This window comes from Thermobia domestica, chromosome 14, assembly GCF_964235325.1.
Source record: "Thermobia domestica chromosome 14, izTheDome1.hap1.1, whole genome shotgun sequence".
Classification (NCBI taxonomy): Eukaryota; Metazoa; Arthropoda; class Insecta; order Zygentoma; family Lepismatidae; genus Thermobia; species Thermobia domestica.
This window is the reverse complement of record NC_137467.1, coordinates 74,203,903-74,225,225: the sequence shown is the minus strand read 5'-3', so window position 1 is coordinate 74,225,225 and position 21,323 is coordinate 74,203,903. Positions and strand designations below refer to the sequence as shown.

General features: G+C 36.1%; 1 protein-coding gene across 1 annotated transcript in view; it reads right to left on the bottom strand.

Moving 5' to 3' along the window:
- Positions 1 to 12,347, bottom strand: part of xmas (RRM_XMAS2 and SAC3_GANP domain-containing protein xmas) — a 156,303-nt gene extending 143,956 nt beyond the window's left edge. The window contains exon 1 of the mRNA XM_081738132.1: positions 12,215 to 12,347. The gene's annotated coding sequence lies outside the window, so the exon portion shown is untranslated. The remainder of the gene's footprint in view (positions 1 to 12,214) is intronic.
- Between the last annotated feature and the right edge of the window lie 8,976 nt (positions 12,348 to 21,323).

Genomic DNA, 21,323 nt, shown 5'->3' with positions numbered 1-21,323 from the left:
AATTATATTCCTACAACAACATGTTTATAGATATGCGACAATAATTTTGGACATGAGTGTACAATCTTACTATCAAAGTGCAGGTATAAAAACAGAAGTTCGGAGTTTATTACACCAGAGTAAATGAACTACTTCGAGCACTGCATAACATACTCAGCACCGTAATCTCTTAGGAGCTCCGACGCAGGGAAATATTTTTTGCATCCTCTAATAAACGAGTTGGCCAAAGTGTAGGAAGATATTTGTAATCTCCCTTCCCCTAATCATAGAGTTATTTTGCAAAATAACAGCTGAAATTTTATCCCCTTGTCAGAGTTATAACAATGGGCTCCCTTGAATCTATTTATTTATACTGATTGGTTCTAGGGTGCCTTCTTTCCTCGCGACTCCTATCTTTTTGCTTCTGAGAGCCACGAATGGATAACACCATTTAAAAAAAAAAAAAAAACTCCCCGTACTAGATTTTCAACAAAGACGTATTACACATTTATGATCAGCTTTGCTTTCCTGTTCTGCATCCAAGGGCCTAGCCTAAGCTGATTTTCTGCAAGATATAGTGTATTGTACAATGTGATGCGACGTGTTAGTTGTTTTAATATTTAAATGATTTTTACTTTTTAAACATTACTTGCATGTTATGCGAACAACAGGAAGGATATCAAATCAAGGTTGGTGCTAGTATGAAACTTTAAAATGTCTATTACAAAATGAATCACTGAATATTTCACATATTCAATAATATGTAATATTAGCGTCAAACAGTGGTTGCCGAGCGGGTTTGGACCTCTTCATCCAGGTGCGTTGCATGCATACGCTGCCGGTCATTGCGGCTCGGAACATACTTCTACTAAAGGTTAATTCTTACTTCTGGATATTCAGAATGAATGGTAGAAAGATAGAAAGGAAATACAAAGTGGGTAAATTTCTTTTTCTACTTTCAGCACACTATCCCATCGGGAATCGAAAGCATGACCCCATACACAAAAGGCGTATGCGTTAGCCACTAGAGGAGTGGGAGGTGCGATTCTGGTGTATGTTTTATGGTGTATGGCCTATAGAATGTATCGGATTATAATTCAGGTAGTTCGGATTTTTGAAAATGACCAAGAAAATGCCATTTAGGCTTAAATACACTATACGATATACTCTTTTATCGATACAGTGGTTATACAGTACATACAGCAATTACTATACCGTACGTAAGGCTACTTACATTTAATGTCTCTGAAGAACCTGCTCGTACACTAAATTACACTGTTCTTGTAACTTACATTTAAACCTTAACTTGTATAGGCCTAAGGAAAAATAAGGGTCATTGCCTCGGTCTGCCGACGGACTATTGTCTGTTTATCGCTAGCTCTAAGACAAAATGTAAAAAGCTTTTAGGGCCCGCGTTCGGATTATCACCGTCATATTGTGTTTCATTCTTTATATATATATACAGGCCCAAAATTTCGAAGTCAGACGCACTCGCCAATCCAAAAATAATGGTCGCCAGTATCTCTCACATACAAATTATGAGACCCCCCCTTCCTCCCGGCCTTTGCTTTGACGAAGAAAGAGATTACATCAGGGCATAAAATTTCGAAAACAGACAATTAGATTCAGGATAATCAGTTCTGAGTTGGACAATTTTTACACATGTAAACCATTCCTACTGAAAACTGGTCGCCAGCTCTAAATTTCTAGTCTAGACCGGAAATTTTGCGCTCTGTTCGCCTGCTCGTGAGTGGCGAGTACTTTTTTACATTTGATTAGTAAAATTAATCAAAAGCGTGTTTTGTTCCACAACGAACGAACAAAAGATGTAGGAGAGTGAACTGGTTAAGGATAGTGGTACGCATTGAAAGCCATTAAAAAAAAAAAAAAAAAAAAAAAAAAAAAAAAAAAAAAAAACCTTTCGTCTTCCCGAACTTCTGCAGAAGACAGGTATCCTTTGCTTTCAAAACTGTTTTAAGTATAATCTGTGTTGCGCCAGTATCCACCAGGTGTTGTGAAAATGGATTCAGCAACATGAATTTAATCAAAACGAAACAACGTTCATCACTAGAAAGTTCTAATTTGGATTTGCTGATGCTCATAAATCTAAATGGACCTCACCTTGAATTATTTGACCCAAAGCAGTCTATCGATCACTGGTATTTCAGAAGCCATACAGCTGGATATATCCACAAGAAATTTAAGAATAAATAGCAGATGTCATTCTATTATTATTATTTGTAAGAGACATGCTAATAAACAAAATAAAAAATATATTATGTTTAATGTATCACAACGTGACTTTTGTTTACACTGACTGCAAAATGGTCTGGCTAGTACTTGCAAGCAAGATTTTTCAAGCTGTATATATATATATATATATATATATATATATATATATATATATATATATCGTGGTAATATACACGATGTATCAGAAGTCTGGTGACATAGTCCAACTCCGTTATGATTAGAAATACTAAAATGAAGAAGAAAGTTGTTGGAAATATGTTGTGTTTCAATCTAAAACGGTAGACTTTTTCTTAAAATCGCACCAGTAGTTGGAGCTTCACACTGTAAGACGCCCTATGTTAGAAGAAAAAGTAACATTACTAATTCTGCAAGTGTCCCTCACCGTACCAACAATACAAAATTGATGAGTAACATATTAGAAGAGGTGTTCTAGGGTCCCTTACATAACAATATGCACGTTACTCCTATCATTTTTGTGTTCTCTTACGTTTCGTTCGAACAGCTTGCTGAACTGGACATGTTGAAGGATTTATTTTTAAAGGCACGGGACCTACAAAAAACGATTGTCCACGATTTCCTACTCGAGGTTAAGAGTTACAGTTCGCCTCCGAAAGCATTGCTAGTTTTGGCTGATAGGTACGTTACGATGACATTACCCTATTCTAGGGGTCACACTTATCAGGGTTGGCAAAAACCATGGTTTTTATTGAAAAAACCAAAAAACCCGTTTTTTTTTTTTTTTTTTTGGTTTAAACCAGGTTTATTTGGTTTAAATAATTTGCTCTATATATTCATACCATATATAGACAGAAATAAGTTTGCTTCGCCTTGATGTTATTATACAACAGCCGGGTTATGCTGGAAGGGGTCACATAAGCTTAAAGCGGAATAAAAACTGCTTCTCGAGTTACATACGAGAGAAATTGTCCTCCATTTGAACTCGGAACCAGGACTGATTTGCAACAAATGCGATACGTCTGCCGACTCACTCACGAAGGAATCCTGATAAAAATACGTTGTACTGATCTTTACATGCTTCTTAATATAACTGTCAAGAGTCATTTCAGAAGGACAAAAAGATAAACAGTTGCACAAGTGAAACCATTATACAGAATTACATATGAACAATTTCAAAGTACTACGGAGTACAGAAGAACTAATTTAGTTCTAGTTAGTTAACAACGACTTTTATTGTTCCAAATTAAAGAAATACAACGACTTAATTTGCATATCAGTAAGAAAAGTGAATAAAGATAAGAATTATTTGAGTCCACTTTGGCTCAGACTCATTTATACATAAATAGATACCAAAGATACTTCTCATTTCACTAAATGCCTCTCGTGGGGTCTGTATGACCCCTCACACACACACACACACACATACACACAGACAAAAAGTACGGCATTTCGATGTATTTTATCAATAGTAAACATTGAAACGAAACAATATTCAGAATTTTTCTTTGATTGCAATTACAAAACAATAATAACTACAAAAAAATCACAAAACAAACATTTATAAACTTATATTTAAAAAAGTTGCTTTTGTAGTATAATCTTTTTGAGTAATGAATGGGGAATTTAGGTCTGAATATAATACGAATAATATATGGAAGTGAAACGTGATAACCCACAAATGTGTGTTCATCAAGATTTTACAAACACTTACACTTTTACGAACATTTTTCGTTTTTTGGTTTAAACCAGTTTTTTTTTAAAAAAAAAAAAAAACAGCTGGTTTAAACCTTGGTTTAAACCAGCCAACCCTGACACTTATATTTACAAAACATGATCTTCTCTTTGTATGTGCTGAGCTCCTCCGTGGCTAAGCGGTTAGCGTACGCGCATTTGGCGTGGGAGGCCCGGGTTCGATTCCCGGCGGGAGCTCATGTGGTTCGGATTCCACGTTAATCAGTAGGTCCACGTCTCAAATAGCCTCGTTGCTGAACGGGACGTTAAACTCAAAATCAACTCAACTCTTTGTATGTGCTTCTTACGATACGTGTTGTATTTCTCGGTTCAGACTGACTATAGGAGGGCTAAGTATAAAACACTAACCACCTTGTGCTAGGTGATCATTGAAACGAATGAATGTTACCTAACCGAGTAGCGGTATGAGCACAGCAGAGATCCGAGCGGTAGTGAGTGGGTGGGTCTGTATAGAGCAAGCGCGTCATAGACGGTGGGTATACACATAAACGAGCATAATGGGGAAACACTTCATACAGTATAAAAACACACGTTGCGTATGGCAGCTTTGCAACACTACCGTGATCACTTTGTACACTCCCTTCACACAGCACTTTAAAATTCACTATGTTTTCCTAATGGAATAAAATACAGCACCTTTTTCACTGAAAATCTAGCACACTCGAAAAATATTCCCTTAGTTGCTACTTTTTCCTAATAGTATTTTACATCACTGACTCCTCCATTACATTTGAAAACGTAACTTCCTTTATTTTCCCTTAACATTTTTCCTACACTTCCGACATGGCATCCTTAAATTGATTAATCCACGTCTTTTGATTAATTTTAGTAGATTTCCGATCGTGTTGGTATTTAATTGCACTAAACAAAAGGGTTAACTGCCACAGATGGTGGCCCCGAAATACTAAATTTACGGAGAAATGAACAGAATCACACTAAATTTGATAATGAGAATAACAAACGTTAGAAAGCTCACCACTGAAGGGTGATTAATAAGGGAGAAAACGTAAGTTAAATTGTGGACCGTATGTGTTAGAGGATTCCTGAGATGTGAGGTGAGGCAGCAGTAGAGCATAATCTAACAGTGTTTCAAATCCATTGTGTTATTAACCAGGGTTGAAAAAAAAACATGTTTTGTTTTTTAAAAAAACAAAAAGAACGTTTTTTTATGTGTAAAACATTTTTTAAACAAAAAACATGTTTAAAATGTTTATTTTGTTTAAAACAATAATCTAAATACGCATATATATTACATTTTTACACTCTTAGGTATTGCTTGCCAACTATATTCAACCGCTAGATCAAATTTCGGGAACTACCCTAATCTCGATCCGCCCAAATGTTCAATTCCGGAGAAAGAAATCGGGATTTTCCCGATCTCCGTTCACGGGTTATGTAGTTTAGTTTCTTTGTGTTACGTTCTACTGGTCGTCTGCATTCTTAATCTTTAAACGCCCATTGACGCAACTGCTGTGTCAGGGCTTTAAACCTCAATGGCTCAGTCTTAAACCTCAAATTAAGGCTGGAAGATGGTTTTGGTACCAATTTATTCCTGAAAGATGCAGCTTTGCTGGTGTGTATTTTATGTATATGGGAGGAGGGTAAATATCGTGTTTCTTTTTTCAACAGTTTTTTGGGGGGCCACTCCCCCTCTTGGTGGATAGATTCATAAAAATTGTTACGTGAAGCAATGAAGTAGGCCGCTACCTGGTAATATCGTGTATTTGTACATCTTGCTTATATGTGGAGAAGGGAGGGGGCAAAGTTAGCCATTTTTTGGAGTTTAAGTTTTCTGACGTAAATTACATTTATTTTTACAATAAACATCAATAGCTCAGCCTCTAATTAAGCTAGAAAGATGATTTGGTACCAAAGTATTTTTGAGGGATGAAGCTTTCCGTCAGTTGCATTTTATGTATGTACGTATGTACGGCCGAGAAAGGGAGGATGAAGTTCGTTTTTTAATTTTTCATCAGGTTTTGGCGGGTATTCCTCCCCCCTCTGTGGTACATCCATAAAAATTGGTATGTGAAGCAATGAGGTAGTCCCCTACATCAGGGGCGGATCCAGGACGGACTTCTGGGGGAGCGGTGGGTTGTAATACTGCTACTTAGAGCTGCTTTTAAGAGTGTCATAAAATAAACTATATATTTTATTTATATATAAATAAAAAAGTTTCCTCTTCTGGGGCGGGGGTGATCGCCCCGATCGCTTCCCCCTGGATCCGCCCCTGCCCTACATGATAGTAACCTGTATGTGTACTTGTTGTTTATAGAGGAAGAGGTTAATTTGGTTAATTTACATTTATTTTCGGGATGGCCCCATATAACACAAGATATATTTCACTGAAGTGGTCTAGAAGCATAATTCTTGCTCGTATGCATAATGTGTGCAGCGAAAATGATTTGCATATGGACGTGGTACTAGTGGGGGAGGGGAGAGAATGTCTAATTTAATGAATGTTTTCTGCGCTTTTTTTTTTTTTTTTTTTTTTTTGAAAATATTTCCTACATAAAACAAATTCATTACGCAATGGCTACCATTTCTTATATTATGTGGCCTACACATTCATAATTTTGTCAGCGTAGGGTGGCTGTAAGGGTTGACAGGACCCCGCAAAGTCAATATTTTCATATTTTTAATGATTTTTTATTTCTGTTCTTTTTCTATGAATACGGCGGGAATTTCACGAATGTTACCTCATTGGAATTTGTGGTCTATAAGCTTTCCAATGGTGTATAACTCATGACTCTGTGATAATTAGGGAGGTCACCACAGCCCCGAATGTGAGAGTCTACCATTTTGTTAAAATCCCTGGCGGGTGTCTAGAGTTAATTGTGTTGTTATGCCGTAGACATTAATCATTATTAGCTACCCATGTTGCAGATAGAGATGTATCTTGAAAACTGTTCAGTTAAAATATGCCATTTGCTCCTTGTAGGCTAGTCACTGCTCTTTTCTATGAGTTGTATTGTATTTGTCAGAGCATTTCTTCTAGCTTATGATGTGAGAACTTTTCATTATTATGGAAATGATAGAGATCAAAAAATACCCAAGTTATGAATTTGTGAATTTGGATCTTAGAATAGTGTATAGCAGCGTTTCCCAACCGGTGTGCCGCGGCACACTGGTGTGCCGTGAATGGGCCGCTGGTGTGCCGCGAGTAAATCGATACAAAATTATTAATTTTATAGCAATTAAATTGCAGGACATAGGGGAAAATGTATATTTGTATTTCACATTACTATAAACCTCTAATATCAATCTACAATTTTAAGTTTGATCCCGTGTTACTTTTCTGTACATTTTTAATATTGAAAAAGGTATTTGTTATCATTGTTATGACGTTATGATCATTATGCTTGTTTATTGTTGCAGACTATTTCGTAACTTCAAATTTTAAAATATTCAATCCTTTCGACAAAATAAAAACATGAATACGAATTACCTACAATTGTGTTTTAAAAGTAAAAGAGATTTGTTTGTTCGCTCGTTATTTAGTGATCTTGCTGGTTAGTGAAAGTTTGCATGCAGTTTTTGAAAACGAAAGCGTATTTTTTAAAAACGCTAAGTCCAATATTTCATTGCAGTTGTTTTCTATTTTTAAATTAGAATGAAAAATAAGCATAATGACTAACCATGGTGGAAAATCAGTGATCGAGCTTTCTTCTCTGTGAGGAGATCAGTAATCATAGAAAAAGATACCATGGTATTTTATATTTAAATATAATAAATTCTATGAGTGTGCCGCGAGAATTCAAGTTACACCCATAGTGTGCCGCAAGTTGAAAAAGGTTGGGAAACGCTGGTGTATAGTGTGTTTAACCTCCGTTATTCTTGGAAACTAAGAAATGTTGAAATACTTTATTTGAATTTCTGTTGGTTTAGTTATACGGTTGAAATACTTTATTTGAATTTCTGTTGGTTTAGTTATACGAACATTGATGTGCAGAATTTCGTTCAGTAATTGCTGTTATAATAAGAATATAACTCTGCTTGTAATTTACTCCATGCACAAATCCTGCGGAGGATGGGTTGTTTGTTAGAAAAATAAATTAACTTACTCAATCTGATATTTTAGTTGTTTTAAACATGTTCAACCACCATCGGAAAAAAAAAAGTTTAAAACATTTTGCTTAAAACGTTGAAAACAAACTGAATAAAACAACAGCCCTCGTTTTAAACATGTTTTAAATATTTTGTTTTTAACATATCAACCCTGTTATTAACTAACTTAGGATATGTATGCTGCAGTATTATCATGGGGGTCAAGGTGGAACAAAACGAGCTCTGCGGGGCTTCTAACCCCCTTCGCTCGCTGACGCTCCTCAGCTATGTTTCTTAACGTAAGTAAATAACGTTTTTTTTATCAATTAAGCTTGAGTGAAAAGTGGAGTAAATACTACGTGACATTACGTCACGCTCGGTTGGTGCAACTTCAATGTAAATTTAACTTCACCCTTAGTGAAGGCATGATATTTAATCCACCGCAATGTTTTAGTCATTAATGAGTACTGCGTAGTTTGCAACACTTAACAGTTCCAAGGTACTAAGTTTGCGCAGTAATACTATAGTGATGTATACAAATGTAGGAAAGAGCAAAAGAAGCATGAAAATAACAAATATTTGCGATTAATAGTGAATAGTGAAGGCCAGAAATGAAACAGGGGTAATTGTTGATATGATATATGAAAATAAGAATAGGTAAATTGCAGTAGCGCAGCGTGATATTCCGAAATGGGGATACCAAACTCAGTCACTTGTTCAATATAATACAATATATGTTCAATGCGTGTTCTCTGTAACAAGTGAAAGTATTCACTATGCAGCAAACGTTTCGATGACTCATGTTTTATAGCTTTCTTTGTGAAATTACCCAAATGAGAAACACCACTTCGACTCCTTTATTCCAAATATAATGCAGACGAAACAGAACATTTTATGTCTTACAGAGCACCTACAAAGCTAAGGAAACCTATCATACCATTAAGACTGAAACGTTTTATGGAAAGCTTTGGGGTCCCTTTCAAAGAGCAGCGCTGCTCGTAAATCAACCGAGGTATAGGACTTGCTAACGAAAAGTCAATTAAATTTGTGTTTGGTATTGTTATCGCAATCATCATTTGCAAAAAGCTAGTAAGTTACTATGTCTTGTTGCAGCCTAACACTTTCCAGAAATGTGTCAATTAGTTGTAAATGTAATTTTAATCACACTACACTAAAACAATGAAACAACTATTCACTTCACATATACTGATCGTGTGTGTGTATAGCTCTATACCGCCTATTTTTTCTTGATCACCCACGATCAGTGTTGCTAACCAAAGGTATAAATCTAGTACTAAACGCGAGGGCCAGGGAGAGGAGAACCGAATCAAGCTCCTTGTAGGTCAATGTGTTCCGACGTTTTTCAATAGTTTATCACAGAAGAGTACTGTGAAGCCATGTCCATGAAATAACTTTCAGAACGTTTATATTTAGCACGGCATAATTTGCACCCATCCCAAACGATCACAGAACGCAAGTAGTAAATTAATAACAAGCACTATACGGTTGAGTCTGCTCATTAAGGCCCGCAATCAGCCACTAAAGTTTGGGAGAAGAGCTAGAGGAACCAGTCGTCACAATTCTAGAGCCCTTGGTATAAATAACTATTCATCTCATAATGATTTGTTTGGGGGGACAGGTCCCAATGTTGTATGAACATTGTTTTCAGTATAGTCCCCTTATTTCTCTCTCGTGGGCAGCTTCTTTCTCCGCATACCATACTTCAATCTCGTTCTTTAAAAAAAAAAAAAAAAAAAAAAAAAGACAGAAAGAAAGCACTTAAAACAACTCTGGAGGCCTTTTCTGTGTGTCTATTCTGTTGTCAGATATTCAGATACTGAAGGGCCCAAGCAATCTTGCGAGGGGAGGGTATGCTGGCTCTTCTGACCTACCAGATCAGTAACCGTCATTCTACAAAATTGTTTATATTTATGCTCGTGTGTGTGTAAGCCCCCTCAAAGAGTTTCTGGCTACACCACTGGGACATACTACGTATTTATAATGAAGATTAATAGTTTGCCTTTAATTACAATTAAAGCAACTATCCTTTACATAAGCGGCATGCTTAAAAAAGGCGTTAAACTAACCATTTCTGTCTTGTTCCATTCCCTTGACGTTAGCGCTTCATTATACCTTAGTTCAAAATAGACAGAGTTGGTAATACTTGAGAATACGCCTGCTTACATCTAAAGCAAATGTAGGGTTGCAAAGGATGAAGAGGGGTAACAAAACAAGTAGTTCGCATTCGACAGAAAGCAGAAGATAATCCCGATGCTTGCATTAGGCCTGGAAGCCCAAGGAACATCGCACACAACAGGAAAGACAGAAAATGTGCATCTGAGTGACGCGCATGTGTAGGTACCGCTTGTCAAAGCAAGGCGAGAGACCACACTCAGAAGATTGCAGTGAAAATAATTGTGATAATTACAAGCAAATAATTCATATATATATATACACATAATGAAATACATACTTCTTATTAACAGGAGATGCCGAGCATAACGGCGTTTCCTTATGCTACGCAGCTATTAAATTGTAACAACGTTGAAAACAAATTCATGTCACTTTTATCCGGGGCCGCCATCTGCGGAAGTTTAGCCAAACAAAACACTGAGAAATCACAGCCTTCATAGATATTCTTCATTTTCACAGTATGCTCCTTCTAAATTTGCTCTAACTTCCATCATAGCAAAATAGATGTCTTCACTTTCAGTGATATTCATAAATAATATCTACCCTTTTCTTATTTTAACATAGTCTACAACTACCACTCATCAATTCTTTCCAGTAAATTTTGCAAATGTTCAGTTATCGCAGTGGGATTTAACGGAGCTTAATCGTTTTAAAATGTACAAGTGCTTTTCGGCAAGGTTCTAAAATACAGGTCCACCTTTTCATTTAAATATAATAAAGACAGAAAACAACGTGCCCTGCGTGGCTCTAACCCGCCTTTACTAGCTGTCGCTCGCTCGGCAATACTATGTGAATTACATATAAAACTTTGGAACAGAAAGGAACCAACCTAGCTATTAACCTATATGGGGGGGGGGGACTTGTGTTCTAGAGCCTTCCCGTGTTTTTCCACCGCATTTCTTCATTTACACGCATGGCTTGTGTATAACCCGCTCCCCTCAGTTCTTTGTCACCGGAACTGGAAGAGTCACTACTACTACTACTGCTACTACTATTACTACTACTTATATCGAGAACAGAACCCAACCAACCCCTGCGGGGCTTCTAACCCGTTTCTACTACTACTACTAGTATTGCTACTAACTACCACCACTACTAGTAGTAGTAGTATTGCTACTACCACCACTACTATTGCTACTACTACTTATACTAAAACCTCCTTATCACAAGATTTACATCTTAAATCTTTATAACATGCGATTCCGATTCATTATGAACTAATATGAATCGTTAGAATTACTATGATTCGTTAAAAATCACTGGAGGGAGAGGGCTATACTCAATCCACACGCATATCCATTTCGTTGTTACCTCATCACTGACGCCCCTGCCCCCTGGCGCGCGCCAACTCGTTTAAATACACTTCTTCCTTTTAGTACCCACCAAGCGCAAATTGGTCTTCTTATCCAAAGTTTGAATGACATATCCGCACGCTGTATATACGCGCATAATGGTTAAGCTCTCTCAAACTGAATTTGCGTCATGGAATGGAATTCATCCCGTATCCATATACTTTCGAAGCGGATAGTTTTGGTACGGGGGGGGGGGGAAGGATTCTAAGTTAACCTAAGTTAGCCTAGCCTAACCTAACCTGAACCAACAAAAAATACAGAAAATATAACAAGAAAGTAAATTTTAAGTCAAAAATATATAGTCCCCAATTCTAAAAATATGCCCTTTCAAAATACTGGAATTCGATTTCCTGACGAAAAAAAAAAATTAAATATATAATAAATTCATCTACGGATTCAACTGGTAGGGGTTAACGGAATAAATGTTCCAAGGTGTGTTGTCAAGAAATAACGTTATAAAAAGATTTTTTGCCCTATCTCGAATATTTAACTACCACTATTTGTCAAAGAAACGCGCCCTGAGATGCACATGAGCAGAAGTAGGGGGCATCAACATGCTATTAAATGTTTACACTTATAATTAATGTCCTCAACGCATAAACGCAATATGATTTACAAGAGAAATCAGTTTTATATGCTGCTGTTCACATTTAATAATAAAAACAACTTTAAATCCTTACCTTCCTGTCTTACAAAATCAAAACAAATAATCAACAACTGCGATGCGCAATATCTTTCATTTCAAAGTAGTGCCAGGTACAAACAAACTGAAGTTGAACTACTCACTACTGTATTTCTCATTTACTTTCGTTTGAAATTGTTTTCAAGTACCAGGAAGACCTCCCTTTAACAAGTTGAAGCGAGAGAACCAAAGACTGGTTCAATCGGTTGAATGCGTTTACGAAGCTAGATAGAAACAGTGGCAAATTTAGGCTGTACTGGGACCAGGCAGGCCTGTAGCCAGCCCAAAAATGTATGGGGTGCCCGGTAGAAGTTAGGGGGGTCGATCCAACCATATTATAGTTCATTTGCAAGCCTACACAGTAAAAAATGGTTGTGTTAATTCAACTCAATTTTAACACAGAGCAGTGGTTCCAGCGTGACTACCACTATGCGGTGTTAGTTCAGTACACACCCCAGGGGGTGTGTTACGTCTTTAACCCACAACCGGTGTTGAGCCGTGCCGTAAGCGTTAATGAACCACAAAATTACTCCCTCAAAATATGTTAAATCGCCTATATGCGTAATGTGTTTACATTATGCTGAGTCTAAAACATTTTAAACAAGTAAAAAAAAAAAACGTACTCCTGCGGCGGGGGACACGAACCACCAACCTTTCAATTACGAGCCGCGTGCTCTTCCGACTTGGCCAGGGAGGCGATGAAGAAAACGCCGCTTGTAGAGGGATAAAATGTTGAAGTCTTTTGAATTTGGCTAAAAAGAGTGCTCCTTTAAGCCGCGTATATTCGACGATAAGAGTTCGGGATAAGATAAAATCTGCTCGCCATGTAGACCTAATTTTATAACAAAATGACTACTGTCTATTTAAGTTACTTTATTTTATAGTTCTTCCATATTCACTTTCAAATGATCGGCGCCAGTTACCATCTAATAAAGTTGATGCGTTTGTTGCTTTTAGTACACAATCGCTTAGAAAACGAAGCAACAAATGCATCAAACGTGGGAGATGAATTTAGAACACCTAAATGGTACATGCCTAGCACATCTTGTGCTGTTAAGATTTCTTCAGAAACATTATGTAAAACAATTGAAAACACATCGCGCGGTTTGCATTTTGAATTTTGCGTATACCTGGATTTGTTTAAATATTTCTTCCTACTGTGTTTGTCTGTAGCTTCAATTCATGAGCCTTTATAATTAGATGCCCAACATATTTGGCAATCACGCAGAAAACAACATCGAAGATTCTACACTTGTGTTAATTTAACACACAGGCTGTGTGTCATTTCAACTAATTATAAATGATAATAATATTTTAAAAAAAAAACAGACTCTAATAAGACAAAACTGAACAACTCACCATAATTTAAAATTAAACCCGGCATTTGACACACAACTCCAAATGGAGAGTGAGTGGTTCTAACCACTTGTTTGTGTTATATTTTAACACAATCGTGTTAACACATAGGCATGTCGTTGAAATAACACAACGATTTTTTACAGTGTACTGTGAAAATTTTAGGGAGTAGTAAAAATTTAGGGGGTCCGCCGCTAGCCTCCTGACGTCCAGAGGAAATTGCAATATGAATCACGAGGAATCTTAACTGCTGTTCAATTGCACAACATAAGGCGCTTCTGCTATTGTTTGTCTGACGGAAGCACAATTTGAAGTGTAGAAATTACACTACAAAAGGTTTCAACTCAGCAAAGCTCGAGATATCCACAGGAACGAACGGGCAAATGTCATTTTTGTAGAGCCGGCTCTACACGGGGTGTCAGAAGGCTAGACCACCTGGATACGGGCCTGGACCAGGGTACCTAGACCCAAGGGCGCCGATTTCTCTGTAACTTTGGGGGAGAGGCATTTATAAAAAAAAATACATATAACGAGAAAAATACATGTTTATAAAAATACAGAAGGGCCCACATGAGCTTTGGGGGGCCCGGGCCCCCCAAGTTAGGCGCCCTTGCCTAGACCACGCAATATTTTGAGTGACAAAAAATAATTATAAGCTATTACAGTGAAACCTCTCTAAAGCGGACAGCCGTGGGGAATCAAATATTGTCCGCTATAGAGAGGTGTCCGTCTTAGAGAGGTTTCGATATTTTCTTACGTAAATTAGTAAATAAGGTGATATGTAATTACAAACTATTGAAGGTAATTTATCAAACCGTTCTATGACTGTGGGCATGTCGACATACGCGGATTCTCCACAAATCGATTTGAAAGAAATTTCGTGTCTAATCAGAAACTTCTCTAACCACTCGTTCGAGACCTTGAAATCTGAAACATTCATTTCTGTTGCTACCTCCAAATTCTTAGCTTTTAGTATCGACCCTAACACAGGAATTTTTTTCATTCCACACTCTATAAAAACATTCACTTGCACACCAACTTTGTTCAAAGCAATGAGACACTATTTTCATTGTCATTTTCACACCACAACTTTATTGACTTGTCTTGGGTTTATATTATCTCAGGTGCTTGTGTTTTACCGATACAAAAATTTTCAGCTATCCTTCGCACATCTCAGTATTCTTCGACAATTCAATCAATTTGATTTTAACATTAGCGCTTCTCGTGGCATTTCGAAAACTCCCAACAACTTACACCTTATTGTTTATTCGATGCAGAATGACTTAAAAAGATTTCCGTCTGCAAATAGAGGCACTAAGACAATATGCGAATACGCGGACAAAAAATACCAAACGTCTTCTGCTTGATTCCAGCGGAACAGTAGAATGACGTGTCATTCCAAATGGCAGGCAACTGTCAATCACTTTTGATTCTAAAACAGGTTGGGTGGGAGTGGAATGCAAGCAAAGGATATGAGGGTGTTGTTAAACAAAGACGCTTCATCTGAGTTTCTGAACAGCCAGTTGACGAGGAAAAATGTTATTACAATGCTTCCTTGGTGATACATGTATGCATTTCTGAAAATGTATTTTTTCTGTACTTTTCAACTTGTTTCTAGAGAAAGTGTCCGTAATATGGAGGTAAATAATACCTATAAGAGACAGAAAAGACTGTCCGTGTCCGTACTAGAGAGTGTCCGCTTTAGAGAGGTTTGTCAACATGTTTTTTTCCTATTACAGTGTTTGGGGATTACAAAATATGTCCGTTATGAGAGGTGTCCGCTTTACAGAGGTGTCCGTTGGTAGAGGTTTCACTGTAATTACATATTTTGAAAGTTTAGAGTAAAATCATGATATACCTATCACATTCTGGGATCTGACTGTCCCCCAGTGTTTACCTTCTTAATCCACCACTCTATAGAAACGTGTAGAAGTCTCATCAGTACCTAAGCTATAGAGCGTCTCACCCTTAGATTGCAGTACAGGAGTAAATGGCAATGCTTTTCCTTATGCCCATTGTTGTTAAACTTAGCCTGAATTTTAGAAATAGTTTTTTCTACTAGATATGGATAGATTTTTGTAGAACATTGTATTCTTTGTCAAATAATGTGTTTTTCTCATATCAAGAAGAATTTTCAAGTATTGAAATAAATTGAAATAGTGAAATTTTGTTAATGATAAATTCTAACGTCGCGTTCCACATATCACGGCATAAGTTCGGAACTATAAGAGATACAACGTTGAAACTTATACAGCTGTAAACACCATATTTGGTGCCAATGTTGGAAAAGTTGGCATTCAAAAAAGCTTCTTGAATTTTAAAATAAAAAATAAAATGTAAAAGAAAGTGCATATACTATTGCAATGCAATATTTAAAAAGTTGGCTAGAGAGAAACTTTTTTTTATTTTTCAGTTTAGATGGGGGTGCAAAGCGAGAAAAATGTTGAGAAAGGATTGAAGTTAGTTTTAAAACAAATCGCAGGTTGATATCTTTCTTTATTTAGGTTTTATGACTTTTAGTGTTAAGAGTCAACTTTCCAAAGCGCGCGCATCTGACCAGAAATAAGGCAGTGGCAAATCTTGCCAATGCTATTTTCCTTATAATGTTTGTTTTAAAGTTACTGATGTAGAGTGTTGTGCTATACCGATGTGTATTCACTGTTGATGCTATGGAAGCACGAATCTACTGCTTAACGAAGCATGATCGCAAAATCGAATCCTGGACCACTCCTACGAGAAACATTGCGTTAACTCCACTTAATCTTACGTTCACACTTACTTCGCACCTTTTCCTTGAGTTACATACACACACACACACACATCTAGATAGATAGATAGATAGATAGATAGATAGATAGATAGATAGATAGATAGATAGATAGATAGATAGATAGATAGATAGATGCATGAGGTTTATTCATGCCAAAAAAGTCCTGCTAAGACCGGTTTTTCCAAGCACTCAAATACCTATGAGGTCTATGCCGAACTTCACTGGTCTATTTCAGTCCTCGTGAGGTCTAACCCGGTCCTCGCGAGGTCTAAGTAGGTCCTTTGAGGTCTAAATGTGACTTCAGGGCTGCCAACATACTTTAAAACAACTTCAAGAATCAAAATAAAGATAGTGTGTAAAATGCAACATATTAAATTATTTTGCATTTTAAACAAACAAAAATCGCTGAAATTTCGTACCATGGAAATATTAACAGGGAGATATTCTTTGATGTATTATATAGTGCAACAAAATTAACAGTGTTGCCATCCCAATAACAAGATTTTTCAAATAACACTAAGCAATGTTTTTCTATATTTCAAATTTGCATGTTAAACGAAAACTTACTGCCTTTATTGTTTAATGATGTAAACCGAAGGCGTTGCAGTATCGAAAACATTCAAATTTCAAAGGTCTCTACTACAATAATATGGCAAGTGAATTGCAAGGGAAAATGCATATTGGAAGTACCTTAGTGTCGAATACTACGATGACAATACGATTTATTTCGAAGAAATGGAAACAATGATACATCAAATTCTTTATTTTGAAAAAGGTACTAACTATAACAACAAACCGCATAATAGTTTTCAATAGACACAAAGATTATAATGCCATTTACAACAATTTGATAAATCAATCCGTACTTACATATGAAAAAACGTTGTTAAAGATTGTTGTAGTGCATAAAATGAAATATCTGTAGGAACCTTTTAAAACACTGTTGGTTTCCTTTGCTTCCATGACATTATATTGATTGTTTTTGAAAATTGTATTTATAACAAATTGAGGAAGAAGATGATGGTTGCCAGATTAGTACACGAGCTTAAAAACTCACAGTTTTTAAAGATTTTTATAGTTTCTAACTATTTCAATTTTAGATATTTTTTTTACTTTGGTATGATCTTTATGTTATTTTAAAAAAATTCAATTTATCTGGCGTCATCGATAACGTTTATTTACCACAGTTTCTTATTTTAAACTTAAGACCAAGCTATTCGCGTCCATATCCAGGCAATTTTGTTAACAGTTTATGTTGTAGCTATTGAAGCTCTTATATTATAAGCAATTACATCATAACAATCTTAGTGATAAAGTGTACTTGGCTATAAGGCTTCGACTATTATTATTATTATTATTATTATTATTATTATTATTATTATTATTATTATTATTATTATTATTATTATTATTAACACAATTTGATGAAAAGGAACTACAGAAAATTTTCGGAATTACATAATTCTTAGCATTGTTGCAAGCTTATCTCCATTGTTTATCACATCTCCGGAACAATTTGAGATATCAAATTGCTCTATACTACATTATGATATTTATATCCATTAAAAAGAATATATGATTGAACGTAGTATTTTCCAAAGCGGTTTTAAGAAATGAAATATGTTTGATATAATATCGTACAATACTATACTTTGAACATGAATTCACTTCATTTAATAGTTTTAACGCATTAATGAAACGATACGGCAATTCGTAATTTTCCATCGACTTCATTTTCTACGTAGTAAACAAAATAAACGTTTCAATTATTGGTTGAAACCAGCATTCCATCCAGTTCTTCCAAAACATCGATGTTAGAAAAAAGTTACAAGTCAGAAACACATTTAATACAAACTGCAAAAACTTTTTTGTATTTTCATGTAGCATAGGCTTCAAGAACAAAATTTAAATGTAGGAAAAGACAGATTAAATCAACACTTGGAGAATATATTATCTATTCTTGTACAGTCGTGCATTTGTTTCTTTTTTAAAAAATAATGTATCTTCCTTTTACCCTTCCCTGTAACTTGTTTTTATTTTAGAGTTGACTGCATGATAAGAGTTAAAGCTGTCTCGTCTTTGGAGGAGTGCTGTCACGTCTCGTATCACGTCACGAATACTCTGTATCGTCCCATCTCGTGAGTAACCCTAGTTGCATGAAGATACAAGTTAAAAGGTGTTAACACATACATAATTAAGTGTTTCAGCACAAACCTAAAATTTTGTATATTCAACCAAAGTTAGTAACGAGGCCCTCAATGGTAGGTGATAAATCGCTCACTTTCGGTGTGTGAGATTCCAAGTTCGATCCTAACTCCTACCCAAGTGGGAATTGTGGAGGGAAAGTTTTGTGTATGAGCTTTCTCGGTGTTCTTCCGTTTTCTGCTAATTTCTTCATTTCACAAGTTTGTTCGGTCTCGTCACCACTGTCTCCTTTAGACTCGTCTGGGACGTTCAAGCCAGAAAGAAGGAAAAGAACTTCAAAGATCCTGCGGCATTTAAGACGTATATCATAATTATACTTAGGAAACATCACTATTTTTGCTCAGCGATTGAAGTTGAGCACCCTATTCAACAGCGAGCCTGTTTAAGACGGAGATCTACCGTTGAACGTAGACTCTGAAGCTCAAGAGCTCCCGCCGGGGCTTTTCCGCCCCAAAGACTCGTATGCTAACTATATACCACAAGAGAGCTCGTTCGTGGTTATATACAATGCTTGAATTCGTTTATCGACATTGCGGGTAAGTAAAATAACGATCAACATGACACATACTTCTAAAGATGCAATAATTCAAAAGGATACATCGTTTTTTTAACCTCTCCCACTCTGGTAACAGTCGTGAAAATAAAACTTTTAAATTAATAATTTTGACAACAACTAAATTAACGACGTATTTTGTGAGATACCTACAAGTAATCTTTCCGAACGTTCGAGTAAAGTATTGAATGTGTCTAACAAGATATGTACAATGTCAGACATCTGCAAATCCATCAACGACTTCGATTAAAAGAGTTAATATAACATCGTCATACAAATTCACTTAGGATGACAAACTGAGGGATTTAAGAACACAGTTACAAGTGACAACTATAGGGACTATACAATACTTCAAGTGGGCAACGATTAAAAAAAAAAATAGAAAATATAATAAATTGTAGTTAGTTTTGAGTTAAAATTTGAAGTCAAAAGTTTACATATTCCGTTCTGAAATACAACTATCAGATTAAAATTATATGAAAAAAAAAAAAACAAATCCAGTGGAATATTTTCGAACTTGAAACCACTAAACACGGTTTGAGGCGGGAAGAAAACAAACATTCCCTCAAGGGATGTTTCAGTTAGTTTCTTTGGAGATCATTCAAATGGGATTGAGGGTGAATATCTCTCTCGTTCTCCAGTAATTCGCACCCTGGTTGTAAGTATTAGGGTACTCTTTATTTTTCGACTTCTGTTTTTTTTTTTTTTTTTTTTTTTTTATCTCACCGCGGATGGTTCCATATCAGACCAAAACAACTCATGAGAAAAATTAGTTCAGTTAAATAATATTAAATGGTTCTAAAACCGATCTCAAGTTTCGAATGTATTAACAACACACAATATGAGGCAAAAGTAGCCTACCTTATAAATTTGGAAAGACTAATGTAAGTTAACAACCACATATTATGAAAGTAATACGTATTAAATGTTTATAGATATGAAGGAAATAACATCAGACGTGTCTTCTGGTTAAACGCACCCCAAAACATATCATATGGCACTTTTCAATTAAACATTTTGCACTTGAACCTAAGATGGAGGACTTCGAGATGGCAACCATCATGGTACTATACAGTAATAAATGCGATTCTACCTTAATTATCCTTATTCAAGATATGATATCACTTCTTCTAACCGTTAGAAACTTACAAGGTACTTTTGCCTCGCATTGTATATTGTAAATCATTGAAAACTTGCGGTCATTTTGGGCACCATTTAATATTATTCAATTGAGCTTATTTTCCTCATGGGTTACTTTGGTATAACATAATATGAAACCATTTTAGGAGGTGAGATTCAAAGAACCTCGGAAGTTGAAAAGAAAGGACCACCCAATATGAATACAGGGTATTAATGAACTACACCGACAAACTGTAAGAGGTGATTCCTCAGATAAAAAAAAAAAAAAGTTCCTATGGACCTCTGGGAAAAGCGCATAGTTTCAGAGATAGAGCTGTCCAAAATAGCGAAAAAGCCAAATTTGAAGAGGCCCTATTTCGAATTCGAGAGATCGTGGAGTGGTGGTCTTCAGCATAAAGAAGTCATGCATACGCAATCCAAAATGCATAATTCATTAATGTTCAATGGGTGTGTAGAGTATTCTCTAAAGGATGAAATTCCCAGACATGATATCAACCAAATATGATCTGATTTATGATTGATCCAAAGTAGGCAAATGATCAGCCTTTACAGCAGTGAACACGAAATCCTTTGGCGCGATACGGAAGTGTTAAGAATCGTCAACAACACGGACTCTCGTACTCGAGAAAAAGCATGCTGTGATGTTTTCTTTCATGTTTATAAAAGAAGAAAACGTGAAATATACCGTGACGAAATGCACCGCATTGCACGTTATTATGAACACTAAAAACATAGAGCTGCCTGTTCCTAACACTTTTGACTTCCCTTCGAAGTACTGGATGTCGATTCTTGTCAAGGCTTATCTCCTGCCTACTTTGTACCCTCCTTGAAATCAGAGTATATCTGAAAACTCTATTGAGAACATATTTAAGAATTATACCCTGTACAGTAGGGTGGGCCGAAAAAATTTTTTTCAGATATTCAGGATTGAGTAGTTATCAAAAGTTGTGCATTGGTACGAAATGAAGCCATGCCAAATATGTTGATTTTAAAACAATATTTAACCGGGCCCCCGTGGCCCTAAAGTTCCCAATTTTTTGTTCAAATAAAATGGTTTTAGGTAATAATAACATTTTACCAGAC